The sequence below is a fragment of the Protopterus annectens genome, chromosome 1.part0 (assembly GCF_019279795.1).
Source record: "Protopterus annectens isolate FY-2018-M chromosome 1.part0, PAN1.0, whole genome shotgun sequence".
NCBI classification, from domain to species: Eukaryota; Metazoa; Chordata; order Ceratodontiformes; family Protopteridae; genus Protopterus; species Protopterus annectens.
Window position 1 is genome coordinate 883,751,975 of NC_056725.1, and position 18,665 is coordinate 883,770,639.

The 18,665-nt window shown below is 37.6% G+C and overlaps 1 protein-coding gene across 2 annotated transcripts in view; it reads left to right on the top strand.

The window, feature by feature from the left end:
• LOC122795620 (CD109 antigen-like) overlaps nt 1-18,665 on the top strand; it is a 647,366-nt gene that overhangs the window by 492,039 nt on the left and 136,662 nt on the right. The gene's annotated exons all lie outside the window — the stretch shown is intronic.

Consider the following 18,665-nt stretch of genomic DNA (forward strand, 5'->3'; position numbering starts at 1 on the left):
CTACTTCCTGGTAGAGTGTTCTTCCTGAATCTGTGATGTGTCAGTGTGATATCTAGGTCAAAGGTTATACTGACTGCTTTCAGCTTCTCTGTGAGAATTCTGAGAGTTGAAGCTTTTGAAGTAGCTCATGGACACTGTGCATGAGACAACCCACATCCCAGATTGTCTCCCTTAACATTTTGGCGGGAAACTTATTAAAAACTAGTGACATTCATTTAGCAGTGTAAATGCATCTAAACATGACAAAACCTTCACAATGTATTTTACAGGTTATTACAGCCTCTATGTACGTGAAATTAAGCCCAAAGTTATTAATAAGTAATAAAACTCAATATTTTTGTCCCAACTCAATTTTTATGCAAATCTTATTATTTACTGTGTCTATATGATCAAAAGCATTTCTATATATTAATAAAGAAAAGAAAAAGAGAGTAGAAAATAAAAGAGTGTAAGGCATAAATAAAAAAAAATGTAAGAGAAAGCTATAAGAAGTATATACAATGGAATATTACTTACTGTTTATATTAATAGAGTTAAAAATAAAACATATTATTTACTATTATTTAGTTCTAATTATTATTAGTTAAAGCATGACAGATTATTTACAAACAAGCATAAGCAGTATAATCAAGAAAGTATAATTAGGAATAGCATTTGAAGAACATATAAACTTTTTACAAGGAATAAATATGTTATTATTCTATTAATCATATTTTCATTACTCTTCTCTCCCTGCCCTCCCCCACCCTTTACCCACTACATAATCTAAATAGAATGTCATTGTTTAAACAAAGAAAAGAAGAAAAGGAGAAGAAAAAAAAGAGAAAGAAAAAATGTATCAAATTACTGACCTTACTTATCTTTTTCAGAAAGAGAAACAAATTGAATCATAGCTTGTTATTAGTTCTTCAGATATTTTGACTGGTTATGAAACAAAACATTTCTTTGCACACAGAGAATAACTTTGATTAAATCTTTTTCAGAATATTTGTGGCTTTCTGAAAATGCAGGAACTATATTTAAAAAGATTAATAATGAAATAAAATGATGAGAGAAAGAAAAAAAAAACATAGAACAAATCATTTGTTTTTTAGTCTCTTCTTCTTCTCTGAAGTCTTCCATGAAGTTTCAGTTGTAAGTCTCTTTAATGAAGGACTAGCCCATTCCATTTCCTCTATTTTATCCAAAATCTTATTTTTTTGATAAACAGTAAAGCAGAGTCTAAGTCATCAAAAATTTTAGGACCATCAGAAAGGAAGATTTTAAGCTTGGCAGGAAACAGAAGGTATGTTTTAAACTGTATTTTTTTAAGCTCCCTTATTAGTGGCAGAAAAACTTTTCTTTTAGCTATTACCATGGAAGAATAGTCATTGTCAAAATGCACAGTTGTCTCATTAATCTTAACAGGAGCTTTAGCCCAAGCAGATTTAAGAAACATCTCTTTATCAAAAGATGATAGAAATCTAACTATAACTGATCTAGGATAGTTTTTGTTAGAGTTAGTATTAGCTATAGATCTATGCGCTCTTTCGATACCAAAAGAGAATGCTTCTGGTAAGTCTAAAGTTTTAGGGAGCCATGTTGTTAAAAAAGAAGTAATATTGTTATCTTCAATATTTTCTGGCAGTCCAAAAATCCTAATGTTATTGCGACTAGATCTATTTTCCAGGTCATCAAGCTTTGTTTGTAAATGTGTCTTTTGTTTCAGCAGAAACTCAATGTTGATTTCCTCTTCTTGGATTCTATTTTCCATGTCATTCACAGCTTCTTCTATGCCTGTCATCTGGATCTTCTGTTGTTGCAGGTCTATATGTAACAAGTCTATTTGTTTTGTGTTTTTTTCTATGAAGGTATCTATTTTAGTATCCATTTTATCCATCTTAGCAGTAAGTTGCTGGATTATAGTTATCAGAGACTGAAGTTCTTTCTTGATGCTGGAGTCTTGAGAATTTGTCTTACTGGAACTCATTTCAGACTGATAAACTGACAGGAAAATTTCCAAAGTGATTTCTGACAGGAATATTGTTAAAATTTCCTTTCTTTTTTAGATATAGTTCAAGAACTATATAAAACAAACATATTTAGAAAGAAAATTACTTCAAAAATTATTTTTTTAAGTAACTAATTCCTGTCAGTGTAATGAAATTGGTGGAGCTGAAGAAATCTGCTGCTATCCTGTGTTCATCCTTGGCCACGCCCCAGTAATTGCATATTGTGAGAGCATAGAATGATATAAATATGATAAAGTAAGAGGACAGGCAGGCATATAATATAAAGAAAGATCTTGCATGCGAGCTAGACTACAATGGAGAAGTACAAGAATGGGACTAATGTAATGTTAGTGTGGAGGTCAGACAGATTTCTATTTAGGATTAGACAAGGAGTGTTACTTCCTATTAAAAAATGGAATGAATGTTTTTTTTACTTTCAAAGATGGGTTAGTACCTATTAAAATGATTATATTACCCAAGAATACATTCAATTCAATAACTTTAATACCTGACAAAAAAAGCTTTTAAAGAAAATGGAAAAAAATGTTAACTTCATTCTTATCGTATCCTAAAAAGCTGAGAATTGCTTATAAAAATTATATAACATTATGAGAGTATGTGGTAGTACCTTTTCAGATCTAGAACCTTATTCAGTTGCAGCAAATTTTAACTCTATTACACTCTGGATAGGCTCATCTTATAGTAGCCACTAAAAAACATTCAGGAGCAGATTTTACTAAAGCCTTATAAATTTATCAAATATGATAAATTAGAGATATGTAAAAATCCTTTCATCTAGTTAATAAAAGTTACCTTAGAAGGAAATTAATGTCAATCTTTAGACTCTTTACATATGAAATCAGTTGTTAAAACAGTTAAGAAATATGTTTTTAAAACTCCATTAATATCAAAATGGAAATATTTGTGCTTTCCCATTGCACAGACCACTAGATGTAAGAAAACTCAGAACAATGTTAAAATGAATTTACTAAAAAAGGAATATATTAATATCGTCTGATTGTTTTGAAAAAGGAAAGACTAAGTTCCCAGAACATTTAATGAAAAATTATAAGTTGGATGAATCTGTTAACCAGTTAATATTATCCATGAGTAAGAAATTAAATGAATTTGTAGATAACATGAGTGAATACATGAATGCTATCATCAGAGGTAAATTAACCTACAAAGGAAGTTTGTCCTAGTTATTAAGTTAATTATAAATAATAATCATTTTAATGCAAAATTTTGGAACTTTTTAGATAGTAGTTCATTGAGTGACTAAATCGAATGTTCGAATAAAACTTTATTATTTAAATCAGTTGGTCAGACTTCTTCAAGTTTATATTGGAAAGTGTCTATGTGGAAATATATACACAGAATGTTTGTTACTCCCTGTAAAATCTCTACATTTTGGAAAATGACTTCTTCAGTCTGTTGGAGATGTAGTAATGATGTAAAAGCTGAATGAACACACACATTCATAGGATCATAGAATCATAGGAGGTTACTAGGCTAAAGATCCCAAGGCCCTTACAAGCTTGGTCAAGTTCAACTCATGTTTCCTTTGGTGTCTGGTTCAAGCAGACACTAATGTCCGCACCTATTGCCCCTATCCAAGAGGGACACAGGTGGAACCACAAGGGTGATTTTCCGGTTACTCATCCAATCATCCAAATTATGCTTAAATAGGGCTAATGAGGAGCTTTGTTTAACATGAATAAGAAAATTATTCCAAAGGTGGGACAACCTCTGTGAGACAAATCTGTCTCTCCAGCAAGTTCTGTTTATGTCACATACCAGGTGAGGGTCCTTTGAGCGAGTGACCTGTATGCCATTTGACTTGCGAATGTGCAGCATTTCCATTAAAGCTGGGCCATTGATTGCTCTATATGCAAGACACAGGTCACCTCTGAGCAGTCTGTATGACACAGAGTAAATTGACAATGATTTCAGTCTGTCCACATAAGACAGATTTTGAAGAACCTGAATTTTCTTTGTAAGGAAACTTTGTGGCCTTTCCAATTGGTGAAAGTGTTTGGAAAGGAACATACTAAAGGGAATGTTGCACTCTATTATTTGCCTGATGAGGGAAGAGTACAGGGGGCTATAACCTCTTTTTTTCTGGAGACAATGCCCTTACTTATGAGATGAGCAATAATAAAATCACGTTTCTACCACTGTGGATACATGGTGATTGAAGTTAAGTTTGCTGTTGACACGTGTGCCCAGATCTCTCACCACTGATTAGTGGTTAGGTTATTGCTATTGATGTGGTACTTTGCAGGAACATCACCATTGCCAAAGGGGATGATAATGCATTTTTTTGCATTAAGTTTAAGACCATGGCTTTAGCATCAGTCTTTAGTCTGCATAAGACCTTCTTGAAGGATGTTGACATCATTAGGGGTTTCAGTGATAGCTCCCAGTTTGCAGTCATGAGCAAACTTTGTCAGCCACAGTCCTCTAGTTTTAGCCTGTACTTCGGAGAAGTAGATTCTGAATAGTAGGGGTCCCAGAACCGATCCCCATGGAACACCACTGGTTATGGGTCTGCTGGAGGAGGTGGAGTCCCTTATTTTGACCATATGAGTTCAATCAGTGAGCCAGTTTCAACCCACCTGACAATATATGGGATGATACCAGTTGGGTGAGTTTTTGCAAAGGAATGATGGTAGCTATTTTCAGTTCCACTGGGATAAAGCCAGTGCTTACGCTGTGATTAAAAAGCGTGCTCAATGGTGATGCTAATTCCTGTTTTAACCCATGTAGAATACAGCACAGGATGTTGTCTGGTCCCATAGAGGCTGTGTTTTTGCCCTTAGAGAGGGCATTTAAGATCTGCTCCTCAGACATAGTAGGTGGGGAGCAGGTATTAGGCATGTTTTGGGGTATATGTGGTAGGGACAGGTGAGTGAAGTTTTCACTGAACCTGTCAGTAAGCAGGTTTGCTATATCCACATGATCTATATATATAGTACTATTAACTACCAATTCAACTCAAATTTGGACATAACCTTTGAGGTTATGGATGTAACTAAAGAATGCCTTGTGGTTATCCTTAATTAGGGAAGTTAATTTTGGTTCATGGTTAGCTTTGGAGGACTTCACTAGGAGCCTTATTTGCTTGTTTAAGTTGAGGAGGGAGTGTTTCCAATTTTGATACCATTCCTTCCTTTGACAATATTTTTTTTCTCCTATTGTATAGCCCATTAATGGCAGTTGTCCACCAGGCAGTTTGTTTTTCCTTAAAGATCTTGCTTTGGTTCTATCAGGTATGGCAGAGTCAATGCAGTTGTACAAGTGCTTGTATAAAGCATTGGTGTATAACTCAGCATAGGTGTCTATTCCATCAGTGGGGGAGGAGCTATGACACTATTTATGCTGTCATGTAAGAGGTTGTAGTTGGCCTTCAAGAAGTTTTTTTTTTTGTTTAGTTGTTGCTAAGGCGGGGGGGGGGTCTTGTATTATATATTATAATTACTTCCAGCAAGACTTATTTGTGGCCAGATCTCACTAGGGGTGACCACACACTGAGGGTGATGCAGTGGTCCCCCATTTTGGTGAGCACCTGATCCAGGATGTCTGAGCCCCTTGTGGGTGTGTCAACCAGCCGGTCCAGGGATTTGAAGTTAATGAAGTCCAGGAACCTTTGGGCAAGTGAGTTAGAACACATATAATTTATCCAGTCAATGGCTAGGCAATTAAAATCACCCAAAACTAGGGTCTTTGATTGTATCTTGATTGACTCAGGTTGATCCAAGTAGGCAGAGTGGATGTCCTGATTTATGGAGGGGGTCCTTTAGCTGGCAATGACCTTAACAGGGGTCTTACCTACAGTCGTTTGCACCTGAAGTAATTCAAGGGAATCGTGCGGTTTAACCAGTCTAGTGAATAAATATTAATAACCACCTCCTTTAGTTCTCATACCTTCAGTTTGTGGTCTGAACGTGAGGAAGGAAATGTAACCTGATGCTGGGGTTCTCTCCACAGCCTTAAACCAGGTCTCATTGACTGCACAAATGCCATAATCTTCCAAGATGAGGACTGCTTCCAGTGAGTGTATTTTCTGGTCTATACGCCTAGTGTTTAGCAGCATAACCTTGAGATTGTTTTTAGAGAGTATTTTTACATTGGAAATTTTGTTCTTGTGACTTTGCCTAAAAAGGTACTAGTGGGGTGGCAAGAGCTTTAACCAGAACCAAATTTTGAATGACACCAGAAACTAAGCCAATTGTTGAAGTCAGTCATTTTTTGTTTGTGCTGAGGTATCATCCTAGGCAAAGGTAAAATGCTGCTTAAGGCTAGCGACATACCTACCTGAGATACAACTTCAGAGAGCTCAGTCATGTCTTACTTTATAGGTTCATAGGTGGGTACTAGGCTATCTGCCCGAAGGAATTTATAAGCCTAGCCAGAATGTGTTGGCTTTCACCGCCCCCTTAGATTAGTTCCCTGTGCCTCTGTCCAGCAGAACCACTGAAGTGATCTTCGAGGTAAACTTTCTGTTTCCCATCCACTCGTCAAGGTTTCTCTTGAAGAGTGTTAGAAAGGAGCTCTGCCTAATGTAGATTGGGATCTTGTTCCAAAGCATGGGAAGTCTCTGGGACAGGAATCTATCCCACCAGCATGTCCCATTTATTGTTGTGGTGAGGTTTAGATCCCTAGACCGTGTGGCTCGAGGGGATAAGGTTTTCTTTAGGTGGAACATGTCCATCAATTTTGGGTTGGACATGGCCTTGTATGTCAAGCAGAGATCACCTCTGAGTAGATGGTATGCAACCGAGTACAGCTGGAGTTTCTTCAGTCGAACTGCATAGGGCATCTGTTTGAGGCCATTGATCCTCTTGGTGAGGTACTTCTGTGGTCTTTCCAGCTATTGCAGATGTCTTGTAAGGTACATCCCAAATGGGGTGTTGTACGGTGGGCCACATAGAAGGATTTTCTAACCACTTTGGCAATGTGATTATCAAATTTGAGATTACTATCTACTTGGGTCCCCAGATCCCTTATTATGTCTTCCATATTTAGGGGACTACCACCGATGTGGTAGTTTGAAGGTACTTTGTTTTTTCCAAAGGGGATGACTATGCACTTTTTGGCATTTAGCTTGAGGCCATGATTTTGACACCAGGTGTCCGTCTCAGTGAGACCCTTTTGGAGGATGTCTGTGTCAGCCAGAGAGTCAATTATAGCCCCTAGTTTGCAGTTGTCTGCGTACTTGGTAAGCCATAGTCCTCCTGTGCTTGCCTGTACCTCTGAGAAGTATATGCCAAACAGGTGGGGTCCTAGGACTGAGCCCTGGGGAATGCCACTTTTAACCAGTTTAGAGTTGGATCTAGCTCCTGCAACCCCAGGTGGGGTCCTAGGACTGAGCCCTGGGGAATGCCACTTTTAACCGGTTTAGAGTTGGACCTAGCTCCTGCAACTCTCTCCATGTGGGTTATGTCCATGAGCCAGTTGGCAACCCATCTTGTGACGTAGGGGTTTATGTTTAGGCTGGTGAGCTTGTCTATAATACCAGAATGGGGAATAGTGTCAAAGGCCTTAGCGAGGTCTAGGTAGGCTGTGGTGTACCACCTTTCCCTCGTCTATAGCCTTGGTGACTGTCTCAAAGAAGTCCACTAGGTTTAGGAGGCATGATCTACCCTTAACAAAGCCAAACTGGGTAGGGTCCAGTGTTTGGAGGTTCCTAATGTCTCTGTTAATGTGTTCCATGATGATGTGCTCCATAGCCTTGCAGACCAAGCTAGTCAGGCTTATAGGGCGATAGTTCCCAGGGTCTGTTGTGGCTCCACCTTTGTGGAGTGGAATAACCATTGCTGTGCACCACTCTATGCGTTTGTAGCCTGTAGAGAGGCTGAGTTTGAACAGTGTGTTTAGGTGAGGGGTTAGTTCGTCTTTGAGCTTGTGTAGGGCACAGCTTGGGCCACCATCCAGTCCCATTGATGCTGTGTTTTTGGCTTTGGAGAGGGCTGTTTTGACCTGAGTGTCTGTGATTTCAGGGACTCTACATTCTTCTGGTATGGTTATGGGCCCTTTTGGGGGTGAGAGGGGGGTGAAGTTTGCGCTGAACCTGTCTGCCAGGATGTTGGCGATATCGGTTGGTTCAGTGTATTTTGTGCCATTCTTCACAAACTCCGAGCAGATCTGAGAATCACCACTTAGATTCTTGACATAGCTAAAGAATGCTTTGTGGTTATCTTTGGAGTTCTTGGCAATTTTTCTTTCAAAACTTGCCTTGGATGATTTTATGAGGGATCATGGTTTCTTGTTGATACTGATCAGGGATGTCTTCCCTTCTTGGGATTTTACTCTTTTCTGTGCTAGTTTCCTCCTTCTATTGTATAGCTTGTTTATGGCAGGAGTCCACCAGACTGATTTCCTTTTCTTGGAGGAATGAGTCTTGGTTTTGATTGGGATGGCACAATCCATGCATTCTTGTAGCTGCTCACAGAATGCATTAGTAGAGGATTTTGCAGCTTGGACAGTGTTATCCTTCATCATGGGGGCTTTGAAACTTTCCACCTCGGTCTTAAGTAACATGAAGTTTGCTTTTGAAAAGTTTTTCGTGGTGGCTTTCTTATCCGGGGGTGGGGGCAGAATATGGATATCCAAAGTGATTTGTTTCTGGTCAGATCTAACCAGTGAGGGGTTGACCTCTGGTGTGGAACACCGGTCACTCATGTTGGTGATGACCAGGTCCAATATGTTGTCACCTCTGGTGGGAGTGTTGACCAGTTGAACCAGGGCGTTTGAGTTTATAAAGTCTATGAAAAGTTGGGCAAGGGAATTAGTACTTGAGTAGTTCTCCCAGTTAATGTTTGGGTAATTGAAATCATCCAATATTTGGGTGTTTGGTAGGACCTTTATGTTTCCCAGTGTTTCCAGAAATGCAGAATGGGGGTCCTGGGACATGGTGGGTGATCTGTAGCAAGCTACAATTTGGATTGCAGTTTTGCCCATTGTTAGTTGCATGTGGATGATATCTGAAGCATCATGCTGTGCCACTAACCTGGAGGTGTGGGTATCCTTGATGAATATGGATACGCTCCCACCTTTTGTATTTCAGTTTGGGTTCTGTGGCCGAAATGTATGGTATGAGTTGTAGCCTGTTTGTGCTGGGATGCTCTCCGGAGCCCTAAACCAGATTTCTGTTACTGCAAATATATAAAATTTCTCCATACTGAGGCGTGCCTTGAGTACATGCATTTTAAGGTTTAGATTTCTGGCATTGAGTAGCATTACCATCAGTTTTTTGTTACTTGTGCTCTTTACGGAAGTGGGTTTGTCTTTTGAGCCTTGCCTAAAAGAAGGCACTATGGGGGTGGCAAGAGCCTTGGAAAGTATTCAAAAGCCTAAGGGTGACAGGTGCAAGCCATCTCTAGTGAAGCAGTGTGACTTGTTGAGCATGTCATCCCAGGCAGACAGACACTGAATCCCCTTTGAATGACACCAGAAACTTAGCCAATTGTTGAAATCGAAAATGTTTTCTTTATACCGTGCTATCATTCATGGTGAGGGCAGGATGCTACTCAGGGTCAGGGCATACCAGCATGGGCTATGTTATCAGAGAGCTCTTCCATGTTTCTTTTCATGTAGTCCAGGGAGGTATGGCTCAGGTCATTCACACCAACATGGACAATGACAGAATCATATTTGTACTTGTTCTGTAGTGACCTGAGTGCTTGTATTATGTGGTGGATCCTGGCACCCGCCAGGCAGCTAACAGAAACCTTCTCTTTATTCAGCCTAGTGAGTGGGATATCAGTGTGCCTGACTATAGAGTCACCTATTACTAGTATGTTGGGTATGTTATTTTGCCTTAAGGGCTGTGATTACATGGCACACTGGTTTTGTGAAGTATGTGTTTCATGGTTTGTGTTGGGGGTGGAGGTTGCTTGGATGTTTTCTTTGGAGGTTTCTGTTGGTTTTGCAGATTTTTATTTAAAGCCTTCGAGTATGTTTCCATGTATTTATGTGTGTTTTTTGCCAGTGCTGGTTTAATGGGTCTATGTAAAATTGGTGGTGTGATGCAAGTATTTCCCTTCTTCTCTTGACTGTTTGATTCAGTCTTGGGTTGAGAGAGCTTAGCCTCTAGTTTGGTTGTATAATGGCATCTCTCGCATGCATTAGTGTTTGGTGGTAGGAGGAGGGGGTTGTCTGTGTACGAGGCAGTTGTAACATTGCCTCAAAATGCCCAGATTCACCAGTTGGACTGAATAGTACACCTGAAACTGCCCTTTGGACATGCCTGGATAGGTACAGTGAACTGTTTTACTGGATGGCTGGTAAGGTCGAATAGAGAGCCTTGTCCTACTGTACAGTACAGGAGGGTCTAGTGATAGGGTTTATAAGTTCTTGCTATAACTTTTGAGCAAGTGCCGGGCTGAGAAATGAATGGCTTGAGTGCTTAAGTTGAAAGTTTGTCTAGTTCCAAGGGAAAAATTGAAGAGGAGACTTTGGGGAGCCGGGAATAGTTTTACCCTAGCTAACCCGCTGCCCGGTGTGCAAAACCGTGCAAATATGGTATTTATAGCAGGGAAATGAAAGAGATAGAAATTAGCCCAAAATGGCCAATAAACTACTAATTTCTGGGCTGAAACCACTGCTCCAGGAACAGATAGGCTGCGCAAAGCTCCCCTCTCTCACAGGCGAACAGAGAAACTTCCTTTTATCCAAGTAAGGTTTGGGTAAACAGAGATTTGTAACACAGCCCTAAATTCAGCACTAACTTGAAAACTGGACTATACTAGCTTAGAAAGGTGGGAAACAAATATATATATATATATATATATATATATATATATATATATATTTTTTTTTTTTTTTTCAGAAAAGAAAACAGATACACCCAAAAAACAGTTTAAAAGCACAGAAAAGGATACTTATTGTTATATATTGCAGATCAGAGTTGTAGTCAATGCCCCCAGTAATAAAGTAGGAAGAAACGCAAATACAGTAAAAGCAGATGAATAAAGTGCAATTTCTTTTATATATATATATAACAATAGAAAATGAACAAATTGATTTAAACATGTCACCCAATTAACCAGAAAAAAGCTGAAAACTGAGCCCTGTTTCAGCAGTCTTCAATCAGACAAGTTCTAACTGCACACCCCTGCTTACTAGGGTGCAGGGAAACCTTCTCCGAAAAAGACGGCCTGGTTCAGTGCTCAAGTTATACAAACAAAGCTAAATTCAGCAGGCCTGAATCTGGTCTATACTACAGCAACAAGGCACACCAATTTCAGAAAGAAACTGTTCAAATAATAGTCACAAAAAGCCTGTGACCAGAAATTCCCAGCTCAGAAGGGCAGAATCCAGCCTTTCCTCCCACAAGAGTGCAGACCACAAACCTTCTTAATGTAGAATAACTGGCCTGAAGCCCAAGTGCTTAAGCCAGAACTAATACACTTTTAGAATAGCAGACACTGAGCATTCAATCAGCAATTCCCAGCTTAGAAGGATGTAAGCTACCTGTCCTGCCACAACAGTGCAGACCACAAACCTTCTTAATGTAAAACAGCCTGTATGAAGCCCAAGTGCTTAAACCAAAAGACTTAGAATAACAGTTACAATTTAACCAGGCTATGACCAAGCAGTAATAAATGCAGCAGAATAAATTAAATTGAGTACTTCTAAGCAAAGCAAAATAAAGTAGGAGGAAACACAAATACAGTAAAAGCAAATGAATCAAGTGCAAGAAAAGTTTTTTTTTTTTTTAAGTGCAAGAAGAGAGGAAGGAAGAACCTAAGTGGGCTGGCCTTCTCAATTCTTCTCTAGGTATTAAGTAGAGTGAACACTAGACTCAGAATATGATCTAACTGTGCTCAGTTAAATGAGCAAATGAGATGGACTCAGGAGGAGTGCTCTAATACAGACTTACAGGAGGGGCGGGCAATTCCAGAGCCACCAACACTAATACCAACACAGGGACAGGGAGGGAGGGTAGGGAACTATCTGCAGAGAGATATACACAGCACACTGTTCAGAAACACACAATTAGGAAACAGAAAGAGATGAAAATACAGTACTTTTAAAACTGCAAGTCTGTACTTAACAAAAGACTAAAATTCACTACTGCAAGTTTATGATACTTTGTTAAACTTTGTTAAAGTAGTAATTAAGCCGAATCCTCCTAATTAAATAATAAATATAAAAGAACAATACCAACACCCCCCTTATAGCAAAATAACTGCAGAGAGACACACAGCACACTGTTCAGAAACACACAATTAGGAAACAGAAAAAGATGAAAATACAGTACTTTTAAAACTGCAAGTTTGTATTTAGCAAAAGACTAAAATTCGCTACTGCAAGTTTCACTTAGCTTCAGCTTGTAATGCAGATGTTTGTAGCCAAGCAAGTCTTTCAGGAGTTGAGCATAAAAAAATAGTCCAGTGAGGTATGGCTCAAATCATTCACACCAACCTGGACTATGATGGAGTCTTAACAGTGTCTGTGGTTGAGAAACTTGAGTGCGTGTGTGATGTGGTGGATCCTGGCATCTGACAGACAGCTAACCATAACTTTTTCCTTATCCAACCTGCTGAGAGGGACATCTGTGTGTCTCAAAATTGAATCAAATATGACTAAGGTATTTGTTTTGTCATAACAACTGATGTTCTCAATCTCTACTCAGTTATTCCTCACACTAGTCTGGAGTGGTTGAAGATGTTTTATTTGAGATTGGGGCTTTAACTATAGATAGGGTAAATTAGCATCGGCCCTTATGGAAATTGTTCTAACTAACAATTTTATAATTTTTGAGGGGAAGTTTTTTTAAGCCGATACCGGGTGTAGTGATGGGCACAACCTGTGCCCCTAGTTTCGCTAATCATGTTATGGCCAGCTGGGAATCCACGTATGTATTCAATAGTAAATTTAATTGTTCTTAAGTATTCTACACACATTACCTGGATGACATATTTATTTTATGGACAGATAAAAGAGAGAGACTCTTCGATTCTATTCAGTATATTAGCCAAACCACTGAATTTTTAAGATTTTCTTTTGTTTATGACACTAATAGCATTTCTTTTTTAGACATCCAGCTTGCCAGAAATTTTGACTCATGCTCTTTCATGTCCAACATATATAGAAATCCAACTTTTTCAAATTCATATCTTCATTAACTAGTTGGCACCCAAGATATCAGAAGAAGGTGGTTGCAAAGGGCCAACTGGTTAGATTGGCTAGGATGGTGACAGATACTGGAGTGTTTTGTAAGGAATGTGATATTATGTTGAGCATGTTTGAAAAGAGGGAGTATCCCAAGTCTTTTTTACTTGAGATCAAGGAAGAAGTTGTGCGTAAAAGAACATAAGGATTTTATTTACCTTTGCCTGCTAATGATAGGTTAGATATAGGAAGGATGGATGTTACAAGGGCAAATGTTCAACAATTGGCGAACAGTGGGGTGACACTTGTGCTGGATAGCCAAAAGCATTTTATTTCTACCTTCACCTTAGATAGTTATACTATAGCCAATGCCCTTTTGAGAAATTGGGCTTTATTTTCTTTAGAAAATAAAGAATGTTAATTTGTTGGGAAATGACCCCCAAATAGTGTATAGGAAAGACAAACCTTTTAAACAATTATTAGAAACCAATAAGGCCACAGTAAACTGAAAAGCAGGTATGATAACATGTGGAAGATGTAAACAATGCCCTTATGTGCTGACTACAGATTATTTATTAATGGGCATGGTTACAAGATTAGAGGACACTTTCCTTGGGATTCCCGTCAGGGTGTATGTGGCCTGTTGTACCACATGTCCTGCTTTCTATGTTGGAAAAACCTTAAGAAAGGTTAGTGAAAGGGTATATGAGCATATACTAGACTTTAAAAAATGTAGAAATACCAATGCTTTATATAGGCATATATCTGACCATCCTGAACATAATTTTAAATCTACAATGTTTGAACAAGTGAAGAATGACTTGAGAGAATATGTTACTAGTGATCATTTAGAGAAATGTGAGTTAAAATGGTAACTGATTTTAAACACCACAAACTGGCTAGGAATTAATGATTCTGTGTCTATTAATTGTTTATTAAAATTAAAAAAAAAATAGAAGTATGAAGGATGTGTATATGTATAAGCATAAGGGAATTTTTTTAAATAGTTTAAATGAATATTTTTCATTAGATTTTGCATATAATTTTAGAGTTTTGCTTTAAATGATTAATAGTTTAATTGGTTCAACTGGTTTTATTTAATTTGTCACATGACTTATTTTTTGGATATATATGTTAACTTATCAACTTTTAGTAATTCTGATGAAGTTTCTGATCGGAGAAACAAAAGCGCTTAACCTGTTTTTAACTAACATTAAAGAATTATTTGTATTTATTCATGCCTGGATTACTAACTGTGATTTTCCTCAGCTGCTCATACATGGTTTATATTTTTTGATATTTGCTTTTGTGTTATGTCTTAAGGGCTTGACTGGTGAGACACTGGTGTGTGATATATTATGTGCACTATGTTCTGCACAGAATGTATTATGTGAAGCATGCTTGTGTTTGTGCTTGGGAGGTCTCTGCATGTTTAGTTAAATTTCTGGTAAAGACCTCCACATATGTAGGTTTATGTGTTGTTGGTTTGGTAGATACAGGAGGTGAAATATGCGTGCTGACAACCTGCTTAGCATACTGCTCAGCTATCCAGATTTTTGCAGAATATCCAGAATTTTGCCTTATATTGTTGGTCTGTTCCTCATAAAATTTGTGGTTTTCTGGAAAATCTTTGGGTTGATCTGAGGACTGAAGTTACCAAATAATGACATACATTTGAGTTTCAGACTTCAAATCCTTCAGAAAATCTATGTTAACACAGACCATGTTACTCTAGCTACTTTTTTTTTAATTTTATAAGAGCAGTATTTAAAACCTGTCCTTATTTTTGGGCTTTTGCCCCCCCCCCATTTTGTCAGACGTTCAGATTTCTTGCACCAAGAGGTTAAAAGGCATGCTGCTTAGTATCAGATGAACTGGCTGGTGAGTGAGAGAGCATGGATTCTATTTTCTTGATATAGATGCATCTCTCACATAATGGATTTGTTTGGACTAGAAGAATTGGGTTGTCAGTGTATATGAGGCAATTGCTACATTGCCTCAGGATGTCCATGACAACCAGCTTTGCTGGATTAGCTGTGGGAAATTGTACATCCATAATGCTAGGTACAGTAAATTAATATGGTCGGAAAACAGGGAGAGGACAGGAAGGACCAGGTAAAGTAGAGGACAGGAGAAGTGTACACAAATATAAAGGACTAGTAGATAGGATCTGTGTTGGCACCTCAGGATCTTTGTTGAATGCATCACCTCTTAGCGAGGGACAATCACGAAAACTCACCAATGGAGCACCAGCAGAGTACTAAGGGAAAAATTTCAGGCAGAAGTGTTTGCAGCTATAACCACAAATGGTGCCCACCACTGCTCAGCAGTATGTAATGTGCAAACAAACACAAACCCAGGCAAACATAGTGCTTGTGCAGCAAACAAGAGCAAACTGATTTAAAGAAATGACGCAATAAAAAGCTAAAAACTGAGCTTGCTCCAGCATCCTTCAATCAGGTGAGTTCTAACTGCACTCTCCTGCCACTAGGATGCAGGGGAACCCTCTCCAAAACATATGACCTGGTTTTGTGCTCATGTTATACAAACAGACCTAGATTCAGCAGGTCTGAATCTAGTCTATGCTACAGCAAACAAAGTGCAACAATTTCAGGAAAAAAACATTTAAAATAAAAAGTGATAATGGTAAAAATGCAGTTCAAAAGTACAATATACAGTGAAAAATTCTACTTATGTTTTGCAGAGATCAGCAGATAGCTTGGATTGAACAGACATATATTGCAGAGCAGTAGCTGGTCACCAAACTCTGTTGATTGTGAAAAATTAAATGTATCTTGGGAAGAGATAAGTATGTTTTTAAGGAGTTATGGTCTGACAATTGTTTTTTAACTAGATCATTAATAGTAATGAATGTTCCGTTTCCTTTGTCTGTAAAAGCCAAAGTACAAAAATGTTCTGGAGTCTCCTGGCAGTACCTAGAAAAGTTATTAGAAATCAAATTCAGTTCTTACATGTAAAAATGTTTAACTTTAACAGTAATACTATGTAAACCTGAAAAAGTGAAGTGATCAGAATGAGATCTATAAAGCATACTAAGAATTTTAGTGGTTGGGACAGCCTTGAAATATTGCTATTGAAACACCAAGACACTTAATATGTTAATTGTATAAGATTACCTTGATGATTCCTATTCCTATCCTTGTATAACAGTATATGATGCTGAATTTCTTCATTTCTGTGTATATATTATAAATGTGTTAAAATAATAAAAACATTCCTAAAAAAAGATAATGTTCTGCTAATTTCTGAATATAATATTCTTTATGCTTCTTGTTAATCTTCTTAAAGATCTGCATCCAAATTCTACTTTCTCCCTGTTTCTCAAACTCGCCCCATTGCATCACCATCTCTCTCCCCTTTGATGTATAACCCTCTGCTTGTGTTATGTAAAAGAGCCTTAACTATGTAGCTCTAAAGCACTGGTTCAGCTCAATTAATCATAATCCACCTTGTTTTATGCAGAGAATGAACTAATCCCAATTAACTCTTTTGCCTTTTCCTCCCCAAATAAATTGCTTCAACTCTTTATTAATTATAATTTGTAGCCTTACCTCTGGTTGATAGAAATATTCTCACCTGTTTATAAAATTAAAGGAACTAAAAATATTTCCACTGCTTGTATCTCACTATCTATATCTATAATCTAAAGCTTCCAGTGTTTGTACATCTGTATTAACTTTTGTTTAGTTTCTTCTCACATCTTTAGCTAGTATAACAAAATCATTTTTAATCCATACCCTAAATAGTTCATCTGTTCATGTCCCATTGCTGAACCAATTAATTTGTGGGTAAGTAGTTTACCACTATAGTTTCTGTTTTATCTTCATTAATTTTATATTCTAAAAAGGCACAAAACTGTTTCAAAATGTGATATTCAAGTAGTATTGATCTGGGCAAACATACAAACTTTCAAAGTGACTGTAAACTAGGTACCCATTTAGAAACATAGTGGCTTTGATAGAACACTTCTTTCTGGAAATTCTGTTTTACTATTTAAAACTATGAATTAACCATGAAACTGCAGGGGACTCAACCAAACTCTAACCAATGATTTTTCAACAGTTAGCCACAAGAGAAAAGCCATGACACTTGTTTGAATTACTTCTCATGTCATGGAGGGATACTGTTTTAGCAGTTTGAATATTCTTTCACTGTGCTCAATTTGAATTTATGTCTGGATGTCTATTCTTATGTTATGCCAGCTATTTTATTCATATAGCTAGACTGAGTTTGCTGTATTAGAGTTATTGGACTGCAGTATTTAGTTACTAAAAGTTGCAAATTTACATATGGAATGGATAACTGAATGTTTACAAGGAATACACACAGAAAGGTAGTTTAGAAGGATAATACCATGCGACTTGTATTACCCTCTCATTAGGATGTTTCCTGACAGCTTGAAAAACAGGCTAGCAATAGCTGACATCACTTACCGGAAGAGAAACCATTATGAATAGTGCTGATAGAGTCTCTCAGTTGAATGCATAATATTATGGTAATTATCATATGTAAGACTTTCCATATTTTATATCCAACTGAATGAAAAGCAATTCCGAAAAATGAAAACTGCGCTTAACTTGGCATTCAGTCAATTATTTTCACACAGTGTAATGGGGAAAAATCCATCCCACTCTCAGAATACTCTTGCTTTTCCTATAATTAACACTGGAATTTATGAACTTTGTATGAATAAATCCTTTCTGCAGTGAAGCAGAGTTGTTGTGTTTCTCTTCTCCCTTCTTTGCATACTTCTTACATTGGAAATTAATGTTTTTTTCCACAGAGGTCTTGCAGTCAAGACCTCTTACTACCATTGAAGATCTCTTCCAACCAACACACTCTACCATCACATACCGCATAACATAGTTTCTTGCTTCTCTGTTCTTGCTCCAGACCCTTGGAATCCCTTCTGTCTCTGTTAAAGAATATGGAATTACATTCAGCATTTCCTATGGCTCTTAAATTCCAATTACAGAGTCTAACCAATTGTAAATACTCTCCAGGTGGAACCCACCAATAGCAGTCATACCAATCCTGCCTTCATTTTAATGCAGCTGATGTTTCAAATGCATCTTTCTCCTCAAAATGTTTTCCCCATTCTATGTCTCCCTTCCTAGCCTAGGTCCTTCTACTTATTTTTCCATAGGTTACTATGCTTGCACATCTTTTTATAAAATGATCTGATGCTTTGTGCACGTTCCTCGGGTGCTTGTTATCATTTTATTATGACTCACTGAAGTCTCAGTGTATGTACTTATGTTCTTTATAATTGCTATTTATCATGCATTATTGATACTACTTTTTATGTGTGCCACATGTTTTAGTCCTATTGAACTGACTGCTAATATTTTCCTGAAGAAGTTCTCCTGGGCAGGGACTGCAAATATTTTTTCTAGATCAGTGCTGTTAACAAAAAACTGGGATAGACCCTTTTAAAAGAATAAACTGTCACCAAACCATGATTTCATCAGGTGATATCTGTTACTCTCCTTTGTACAACTGTATCTCTTTCAAATTACAAAGAAAGATGAA